This window comes from Monodelphis domestica, chromosome 7, assembly GCF_027887165.1.
Source record: "Monodelphis domestica isolate mMonDom1 chromosome 7, mMonDom1.pri, whole genome shotgun sequence".
In the NCBI taxonomy this organism is placed as follows: Eukaryota; Metazoa; Chordata; class Mammalia; order Didelphimorphia; family Didelphidae; genus Monodelphis; species Monodelphis domestica.
In genome coordinates this window covers 257,278,940-257,290,307 of record NC_077233.1, presented here as the reverse complement: position 1 = coordinate 257,290,307, position 11,368 = coordinate 257,278,940, and the positions used below count along the sequence as shown (strand labels likewise).

Here is an 11,368-nt window from a genome sequence, read left to right as displayed (position 1 = left end):
GAAGTGAACAGATCAAGAGGGATGATTTATACAGTGATAACAACAGAGAAAAAAACAACAATTTTGAAAGATTTTAGACCCGTGGCCTATTCAGTGATAAACAAACCCAAAAGAATGAATATGAAACATGTCATTTAACTCCTTTCAGAGAGGCAATCAATTTAAAATCAATAAACACATTTTTGAACATGGTGAAGATGGGAATTTATCTTGCTGGACTACATAGATATTCACTGAGGGGTTTGTTTTCATTGTTGGGGGAACAGGTCAGTAAAAATATCTTTCTTGAAAAATAAAAAAAAAAATTAAAGAAGCAAATGGAGGAAAACATAATCTTTAATGTGAATGGATGAAATAATCCAACAAAATGAAATAAAGTGGCAGAATGGATCAGGAAACAAAAAGAGCCCCTCACAATCAGTTACTTAGAAGAAACATATATAAAAGTAAAGATACATTGACATCAAAGTGAGAGGTTGAAATTAAATTTGCTACATATCAAGTGAACCTAAAAAAGCAGGAATTGCAACCATGCAATCATTTTTATCAAAGTAAAAATAAAAAGAATCTGTAAATAAAGAAAGTACGTTATTCTTAAAAGAACCACATAAACCAACTCATTGTCAGTATTAAACTTACATGCTGCAAATGTAATATTATCTAAGTAAAATAAAGGGAAAATTAATTGAATTGTGAGAAGACACAGATAACCACACAATATTAGTAGGAAACTAGTATTCTTTTATATCTGGATGAATCTAACAGAAAGATAAAAAGGAAAATAGAGAAATGCACAAACTGTTTACAAATCTAGAGCTGAAATTTTTATGGTTTCTTTTTAATATAGACATTAAAGGGTGTACATATTTTGAAGCACCACATGTCACCTTTTCAAAAATAGCCCATGCGTTAGGAATCAGACAAATTGTAAATAAAAGTTAAAAAGGCAGAAATACCACAAACCTTCTATATAGACCATAACATAATAAGTCCAGGGAGCACAAAAATATCAGTACATCACGACAATTATACTTTATACTTTAAGTTCAAATTCACTCTCGTACTTTCTTGGACTCTTGGATGCACGTATTTCTTTATTTTTCTCCATTAGATTGTAAGCTCCTTGAGGGTGAGGATTGCTTTTGCCACTTTTTGTATCATCAGTGCCTATCAGACTGTCAGTGTTTAATAAATGTTTATTGATTGATTAAAGAGCACTTACCACACTGTCTGACACATAGAAGGTACTCTATAAATGCTTATTCCCTCCTCCTTTCTCTTTGTCTGCCACTCTTCTACCTCCCTCACCTATAAGATGAAGAGGTTGAGTTTCTTTACATGATAGGAACCTTATTGACCCTATTATTCTCTAAGCACAAGAAGCAGATTTTGAACTAGGGTCTTCCTGATTTTAAGTCCAATATATTACTTTTATTTTATATTATTCCAAGAGTGGTCAATTCTGTTGGTTAGCAAGACATAAAAATGTACTGAGCTGCAGCATGACATAGTATTTCATATAAATATTAGGTATTTTTTATTATACTTATCATAGTATAATGCCTTGCCCAAAGTGGGAGTAAAAATATTATTGGTTATAACATGAACTTTAACATATCAGTTTAAAAAATGTAATCAGATTTCTTTTCCCATCTTTCTTCTAGGAGGGCAAAATAAAACAAAAACTCTACAGGAGAATCTATGAAAAAGAATTTAGATTTTAAGCTCAATGAAATCCTGATATATGTTAAGTTCACACTGATTTGCACAAATTCCCTTAAGTATCTGACTAAAAACTTGTCATAAATAAATAACAACAGCAAAACCCCTCACTATTTCAGTTGTTGATTTAAAGTGTCAACCTGACCAAAGCATTTCAAATATTTTTGTGATCAATTTGATTATTTTAGCTTTTCCCAAATCAATGACCTGTAAAACCGTACCCCTTCAATACATACATTGCGACACTCCATTTTGTTCTCTTCTTTTCCAAAGTTTCTTATATCTGCAAATTATTGTAACTCTTATTCCCCCTTTCTGCAGCCAATTCATTCATCCATTTCTCCTTATGCTGACTTTGCCTTGCTCCAGTAGATAAGAGTACAGTTCCATTAAAAATCATTGGACTTGATTTTATCATTTTCACTTGTGCCTAGATAAACAAAATATTGACTTAGTCCATCAATTTTTGTCTATACCCTCTCCCCAATATGCCTAAAGCAATAAGCACATTCAATTAACCAAAGTCTCTCTGTCCAAAAAACTAGACCTGTATAGTGTGATTGAGAGAAATGGGCACAGGCAGAAGAAATGACATGCAAAGGAGAAGAGCAAGAAAAACATGGAACCCAGACCCATCAGGGGAGGAGAGAGAGGGAATTCCATGGAAGCTCGAGGGAGAAGACAGTTAAACCCCCAGCTGAGTTCTGGACACACTTTGGCTTGGGAGTGGTCTGAAGACACAACACTTCATTTTCTCTCTGGCAATTACCTATATACCTCTACCTTGAGCTGAAGAAAAAGGTAGTCTTGTCCAGAAAAGACCCCAGCAGGCCCTCAGGGGAAGAAATTTTTCCTTTTTGAAGAGACTTACATCAAAGCCTTCAACAAGTGATATAACTAGAATTAGGGAAAAAACCATTTCCCTCTCTCCCAGTTTTCCCCTTATTTCCTTCCCCCAAGAGAATAAAAAGAACCTTTCCAACTATAGAAACTGTTCTAAAGGCTTTTGTTATTAGAGGGAGGAACTGACTTACCATCTGTGGGGAAAATTTCATCAGCTTGCTTGGTGAGGAGAACAGGAAGTAAGGAGCTGCTCAGAAATCAGTTTCATTCCTTCAAACTGCTTCCTGGTGTAACATCTTTTGGTTTCCCTTATTATTCTCACTAATTTCTCTCTCTAATACAATTTTCAGCTCAAGTTAGAGGTAGAAAGGTAATGGCCAGAGAGAAAATGAAGTGTTGTGTCTTCAGACCACTCTCAAGCCAAAGTGAGTCCAAAACTCAGCTGGGGATTCAACTGTCTTCTCCCTTGAGCTTCCATGGAATTCCCTCTCTCTCCTCCCCTGATGGGTCTGGGTTCCATAGTTCTCTTGATCTTCTCCTTTGCATGTCATTTCTTCTGCCTGTGCCCATTTCTCTCAATCACAAGAGGCACACTTATATCAAAAGTACCATTCCTTCAATATATCTCATTGTGAATTGTTGACTTATTAAAACCCAGGTACTGACTGACTGAAATATGCCATATCTCTTCCAAATCTTCCATTCTCTTCTTTTTTTTATTTTTTTGGAAAACTTTATTTAATTAGTTAATTTATAGTATTTTTACATGGTTACAAAAATCATGTTCTTTCCCTCACTTCCCCCTAACCCCATCCCATAGCTGATGTGCAATTCTACTGGGTTTTACATGTGTCATTGATCAAGAGCTATTTCCATATTGTTGATATTTGCACTAAGATGATCATTTAGAATCTACATCCCCAATCATAACCCCATCAAACCATGTGATCAAGCAATTGTTTTTCTTCTGTGTTTCTACTCCCACAGTTCTTCCTCTGAATGTAGATAGCATTCTTCCTCATAGATCCTTCTGAACTGTTCTGTATCACTGCATTGCTACTAATAGAGAAGTCCATTACATTTGATTGTACCACAATGTATCAGTCTCTGTGTACAATGTTCTTCTGGTTCTGCTCCTTTCATTTTACATCAATTCCTGGAGGTTGTTCCAGTTCACATGGAATTCCTCCAGTTCATTATTGTGAATAATGACAGAAGTGGAAATGATGGGGTCAAGGGTGGATATAAATGGGTTGACCTTGGTAAATAGAGTCTAGTAGTTCATGAATAGTCCAGTAGCCTGGAATGTGACACTTAATGCCCTCTTTTACTCTTTAAACTCTCTCAAACTGACTTTCCAACTAATGGATATATGAGATTCCTCTTGGATTGTTGTCGTTAGTCCATTTTCAAAAAGAATCAGTAACAAGACTGGATGATGTCTTGACTTTTGATTGACTTGGATTTAAGTGAGGCAGAGTTTCACAAAGTTGTCAGCCTCCCTTTCTCTTCCAGTCACCAAAAAAAAAAAACCAAAACAGTAATAGTACAAAGGTCAGGTGACTAGAGATGGTCCAAGAAGCAATGGATAACTCTGGTGTCTTCAATATCTGATCATGGTCTAAGCTTCACACAGCTACCTTCATCACTGTTGGAACAAACTGTTCTCATCTGCCTATTCTGCCAGGGAAAAGTAAAGTAGCATCCAGAGTGTGGAAGGAGAGGAATTCCCTGTTTCCCATGGGGGAAAGGATCTCTTCTACAGGAAGCTTCTGGCCTGTACTTACCTGAACTGCTGGACTTGCCCAGGGCTTAACTTTTTTTCTTCTTCTTGGTAACCTCTTATAATGAGGTTGTAATGAGGTTACCTCTTTTACTTAGATCAGAGAAAGGTGTTTATATTTCATAAAGGGATTACAAGATATCAACACCTTATTAGCACATTAACACCTCATTACCTTTGTTATCTACTCTTTGCTTTTAAAGACTACATCAACTATGGAAAGAGGAAACTTTTCTAACATTCATAATCACTGTTATACCTTAGCCTTCTGGGAGTTTCTATCATGTTAGGCTCTTTCCCAGATAAAAGGAGCAAAGTAAAGGGCCCATAATCTGGTAAATTTTTTTAAAAAAATAGTTAAGAATTCTGAATCTTACCTTGTTTTTCAAAGGTCAATCTTCTCTAGCTTCTAGTTTTGTATTCTATATTTCCTATACTCCAAGGAGGTTAAAACAGAAGGAAAGGTCCCTCACATACCAAACATACATAAGAATAATTTTTGTGGTACCAAAAAAGCTAAAAGCAAAGTAGGTGCCATTGACTGAAGAATGGTTGAACAAGTTGAGGCATATGTACTCTGTATTATGGAATATGACTGTGCCATAAGAAAAGGGAAGTATTGTTTTCTAGTAGACAGACCATAGAGTCAGAAGAGCCTGGGCTTACATTCTGCTTCTGTGAAATAATGTCTATGTGACCTCTGGGAAGCTGCTTGATCTCTCTGCCCCTGCTAACTTTTAGACTTTAAGCAATATAACAGGTCCTGATAATATGCATTAGAGCCAGTTAGGTGGAACATTGAATAAGAGTGTCAGAAGTAGAATCAGGAAGACTTCAATTCAAATCCAGACTCAGGGACGTTCTAGTTGTATGACTCTACAAAGGTCATTTAACCTCTATCTTCTTCAGTTTCCTCATTTGTAAAATGAGGATAATAATAATATCTAATTTCCAGTGTTGTTGTGATGACAAAATGAGAATTTTATGTTTTTATTTAAAATGAGAACATTTGTACAGTGATTTTCTTTTTTTTTTTAAATATATTTTATTTGATCATTTCCAAGCATTATTCGTTAAAGACATAGATCATTTTCTTTTCCTCCCCCCCACCCCCCATAGCCGACGCGTAAGTCCACTGGGCATTAGATGTTTTCTTGATTTGAACCCATTGCTTTGTTGATAGTATTTGCATTAGAGTGTTCATTTAAAGTCTATCCTCTGTCATGTCCCCTCAACCTCTGTATTCAGGCAGTTGCTTTTTCTCGGTGTTTCCACTCCCATAGTTTATCCTTTGCTTATGAATGGTGTTTTTTTTCTCCTGGATCCCTGAGAGTTGTTCAGGGACATTACACCGCCCCTAATGTAGAGGTCCATTACGTTCGATTATACCACAGTGTATTAGTCTCTGTGTACAATGTTCTCCTGGTTCTGCTCCTCTCGCTCTGCATCACTTCCTGGAGGTTGTTCCAGTCTCCATGGAACTTCTCCACTTTATTATTCCTTTGAGCACAATAGTATTCCATCACCAACATATACCACAGTTTGTTCAGCCATTCCCCAATTGATGGGCATCCCCTCGTTTTCCAGTTTTGGGCCACCACAAAGAGCGCAGCTATGAATATTTTTGTACAAGTCTTTGTGTCCATTATCTCTTTGGGTGTACAGTGATTTTCAAGGAAGGAAGGAAGGAAGGAAGGGAGAAAGGAGACAAGAGAAAGAGGCAAAAAGGAAGGAAAGAGGGAGGGAGGAAGAATTTTGAGAGACTTAGGGAGGTTTCTACATACAAGCTACTTGAAGAGTAATATAAACATAACCAGGAGATATAAACACAATGACAATATTAATGTAAAGGAAAATAGTGCAGAAAGATACAAGAACTCAAATCAATAAAATGGAGTCAAGCTTGACTCCAGGGGACTGATGATCAAACACCTTCCCTTCCTTCCAATAAAGAAGAGAGAGACTACAAGTGTGGAATGATAAAACCATAGTGTTAGGCGAGGAGATATCATTGGGAAATGTCAACAATATTTTTTAAAAATATTTTTTAAACCACATTTCCCCCTGTATGATAAAATTTGAATTTGGAGATAGGAGTATTAGGTGCATTCAGAATTCTTTAGGTTTATTGTATGTCTTTTTAAAAAATCATATATTTATATTTTGACTTAACAGAAAACACAAATAACAATATATAAAATGACAATAAATAATAACTACAACTGATGGTACATGTAACCATTTTTTAATGACCCTTACCTTCTGTCTTGGAATCAATACTAGGTATGGGATCCAAGTGAGAAGAAGGGTAAGGGCAGGCAATGGGGGTTAAGTGACTTGCCCCACAACTGGGAAGTGTCTGAGGTCAGATTTGAACCTAGGACCTCCCATCTGTAGGCCTGGCTCTCAAACCACTGAGCTATCCAGCTGCCCCCTGACTATTTCTTAAAAAGAAAGATAGATGGTGCTTTAACTTTTACATGGTGGTGCCATTATGTTGTTTGCTGTCTTAAACATGATTTTTGCATCATTTAATGATGTCTTTTATAAATTAATTTAATTTTTAAATGGACAAAATCTATTTTCTCTTCTTCTCAATCCTTCCCCCTTCATTTTAATTGTGGTAATACAAATCTAATAAGCATATATATACAACACTGGCATTTCCTAAACTGGTTTCCCAACTTCACAAAGTATGGAATGCACTGGCAAATACCACATGACCACACACATTTATTTTATTTGATAGCATGAAGGAAACCTGAGCCATTTAATATTGTGTTAATGAAAAAAAGAATGTGTTATTATAAGTTCAAATACACCTTTTTTCTGGAAAAAAACTCAAAATCATTCTCAGTCTGCTTACTTGAGATGAAAATATTTTGTGTAAAGTACCTGAGGGGTAAGTAACTACGACAAACAAGAAAAAATCTGAGTTTACTAGGAGCCCCAAAGAGAAGGTTGAAGCGTGCCAGTGTAATCAATGTCTTGATTTTCAAGACATACTCATAAGTAATAACAAATAAATTATTCCAGTTAAAGATGGAATGAGGTAGTTGTTAGTCTCTAAATGTCTGGCCATTCTACTTTTATCACCTCATCAGAAGGAAAAATCTGAGCCTGTAAGGCAGTGAGATGGTGTGCAATGGGTAGGTATTGGACACGTGATCTCATTAGTAGAACGACCCCCAACGTAGTGAGAGTCAGTCAACTAACAGAAGCCAGCAATTTATCTGCAACTTCTACTCCTAAAGAGTTGCCTGGAGTAGTGATAGGCTAAATGATTTCCCCAACATCAGAGAACTAATAGGAATCAGAGAGGCAAGAGAAACCCAAGTGTAACAGGCTCTGATGTCTATTTCACCCATTACGCCATGTTGCCTCTCAATATGCAATGGCATTCCCCAAATCACCTAGATTATAATAAAGGAAAGAAACAATCTTTTGGCACCTGGAGTGAGAAAGGAAACCTGGAGACAGGCCCTATTAGAAAAGGAGGAAAAGGAGAAGAGAGATGTATATACAGTTACAATGAGTGATTGAATCTGAGTTTATTCACATGTTGAAAAAACATTGCAACATCCTGGCATTCTTCAAGCAGGAAAGTCTTTTAATTATAATCACAAATCAGAAAGTGACAGCAAAAGTTGAAACATGCTCAAAATGTCTGGTGGGTATTTTATTATTTTTTTAAAGTGGTACAGTATTTCTTTTTCTAAATATGAGTGAAGGACAAGGAGATGAGATAATGATGCAGGTGTACCACATGTAATGAAATGTTCTTTTATCTGGCAGGTTTTCAGCAATTGAGATTAGACCTAACATGACTTGACCAGCCTGCCAGAACCTAGAGGGGTACTTTTAGTTGCATACATACACAGACAGGACTTTAGAAATAAACGTGATGCCTGTGTAGCCACTCCTTTGAGGGCATACCTGCAACTCTCACAGTGGGCACCCCAGATGAGGCTATTAAAGATTCAAGGTATTCTGTGGTTCTATATCCACTCAAAACCATGGTCCATGAGCCCCGACTGATGCCCTTATTTTGCTTGTCATCAAAAGACCAAAAAAAGTTAAAAGTTAAGGCATTCAAAGGAATATAAAGAATATATATATATATATATGTATATCCCTCATAAATATGGTGCATACTCTTCCACAAATGCATACACCATCAATGGGAAGAGTGAAAACAGATAATGTCTACAGGAACATATTGATAGAAAATCTGGCCAAAATGCATGTGCGAAGGGGCAAATTTTGCTTCTGTTGTTTATGTTGTGACTGAATTACTCCCTTTGGACCAGCTTCCTGAGGAAGTTCCATGGCATGAAATCTTATTTGGACATGTAGTTTCTGCAAGATATATGGTAACCAGGGAGTATCTTTCAAATGTTGTCCCTTGTCGATCTTTTGTGACATTGTTTCATGATGCTCCCCTTAGCCTGGGGTCTATTGATAATTATCACACTGCCTTCCTTTCTCAGTTCTAGTAGGCAGCTAGGTGGCACAGTGGATAAAGTGTCAAGAGTGAAGTCAGTAAGACCTCATTTCCTAGCTGTATGATCCTAGGTAAATCCCTTGGCCTCTGTTTGCCCCAGTTTCCTCAATTGTAAAATGGAGATATTAATAACACCCAGATCATAGGGTTGCTGTTGGGGTCATATGATTTAATAGTGGTAAAGAACTTTTGTAGAGCCTGACACATAGTAAGTGCTAGATAAATGTTCTCCATCATCATCTATAACTATTTTTGAAAAGCAAAGTGAGAACTTTGGACACGAGAAAAAACATTGTTTCGTTTTTGTTTTTCCCTAAAAGGGAAATCTATCTGTTTCTCTGAGATTTGGCTAAAATGGGCATTTTTTTTTTCTGAAGGAGATTCCTCATCCTAAGTGTTGGGCTTAACTATCATTTCAGGTTGAAGTCTATTTTTAATCTCATCATCTAGGTCACTAAGGACAATTTTTTTTACCATAAGGCTCTTTCTGATTTAGGGTTAGAAAATCACTCTGGTTTCAAGTTGAATTTCTTGTTGCCAAATTGTACCCAACATCAGTTTTGAGAGTACCTTCCAGCAAAATTTCAAGAATTTTTTGGATTTGGAGGAAAATTGCAGTGCCAAGAATTTTCTGATGGTAAAGACAGAGGAACAAATTTGAAAATTAGGGGGACAAGGTCATCATCTTTTTCTTGCCTTGTTACACTCCTACATTTAATATGAATAGGGTTATAGATTTAGAATTGACAAGGAATTTGAAGATAATATAGTCCAGCTCTAGCATTTTTAAAGATCAAGAATTTGAGGACTCAAAGTGATTTAGTAACTTGCCTAAGGTTGTAGATGTAGAAAACAGAAGGATTATATCAATGGCCTCCAACAAGCCTGTCTTAAATAAATATTAAAAAATGTAAATATTCCTGACTTAAGTCACTTAGTCAATATCACCAGTTCCCTTACATGCTAGTCTATATTTTCCTAGTTCTTAGTTCTAGGCTAAGCTCCATAAATAACAAGAAGAGAAGTTATATATCTACATAGTATAATCTGAAAAATATTACAAACTAAGCAACAAGCATTTATTAAGTGATCACCATGTGCCAGGCATAGTGCTAACTGCTAATACAAATATAAAAATAAAAAAGCCCTTGCATTCAAGAAATTTACATTCTTCCTGGGGTGTTGGGAGGGGGGGTAAATACAACTCCAAATACCTACCTTGCATGCCTAAAAGTATACTTTTCATTTTGTCATACTTCCCTGGTGGAGCCATAAAGACAGACTACCCAAAGGTGGGAAAGGGCTGAAGAAAGGAAGGTGAGAGGCAACCTTCATCTATGGATTATCTGCACTTAGTTTATAGAGCCCTGAGACATAAGAGATTTTCAGGGGATTATCCAAACTACCTCTCTGAATGAAGATGCTAATTAATCACATTGCCTCTAAGTAGGGTTGATCTTAAGTCATTCCCAAACAAATAGAAAAATAGTCCTACCACTAAGTATGGTAATATTTCAGTATTTCAAAAATTGGTTATTTTTATTAATGTGGATTCTCCATGGGGTGTATGGGGTGTTCAGGGAGGGGTAGTATCTCTGGTATGGAGGGATTGTCGTACCCTCCTAGGCAGCTCTCCAGCCTCTGACCCTCACCTGACACCCAGCTCTCACTTGTGGCTCCCAGTAGCTGCTAGCATGCGGCAGCGGCCACACCCCGGGTAACGGCTTCGACAGGCCGGCTAAACCTTGTGAGGGTAGCCATCCGGTCATCGACCCCTGGTGAACCAGGGCTTTGCTCACCCAGCATGTGAAGACTGCTTCGGCGGAACAGATGGAAGAAACCAATAAGAAGGTTCAACGGCTGAGAGGGCGACGCAGCAAATCACTGTGGAGTGCTTAGGGCGTGTTGGAGCACAAAGGACAACACCGCCATCCAATGCAGCTGAGGAAGTCTCCAGATATAACGACTTTTCGCACCATTGGACCAAGGCTTCCAACGCCGAGAGAGTGAGACTGTCTCTGTGCATCGACTTTTCCACTTAAATCTTTGTGCAGAAGTGTCTTTGTGCACAAAAACGCACAAAGACAATCGTCATCCTCGGTTCGAGAGACAACTACTAGACTAGACTAGACTAGGATTCTCCTTCCATCAAAGAAGGTTGAAACCCCTTTATGATTAGTTTCATTTTCTTTAGGAATTGTTTTTGGTGGAAATTCATCATCAATTTGAGATGAGACTCCCCCCAAATCAGCCAGATTTGTCTGATTTTTCAGACACAATGTATATTCCATCAATGGGTCCATATTTCTAAACATTTTTTAGGTTGGTATTTATAAATAAAAAATATTTTATTTTTAGGTTGGTAAGACTTCCTTGAGAATATACTCAACTAGCAAAGGCTTTGAGAAGCTGAGGTGACCCCTATACCACTATATGAAATTAGAGTAGGACCTTATAGAGGTAGGATATTTGTAGTGGAAGTAATTACTATCTAAGCTACTTTTGTTTTGGATCCT

At 37.1% G+C, this 11,368-nt stretch overlaps 1 long non-coding RNA gene across 1 annotated transcript; it reads right to left on the bottom strand.

The window, feature by feature from the left end:
- Window positions 1-325: 325 nt before the first annotated feature.
- On the bottom strand, window positions 326-3,042 carry LOC130455466 (uncharacterized). The gene is made up of 3 exons (XR_008913446.1): window positions 2,757-3,042; window positions 1,959-2,152; window positions 326-1,308 (listed from the first exon to the last, which is right to left on the bottom strand). It is a non-coding gene; the product is annotated as an uncharacterized LOC130455466 (long non-coding RNA).
- Between the last annotated feature and the right edge of the window lie 8,326 nt (window positions 3,043-11,368).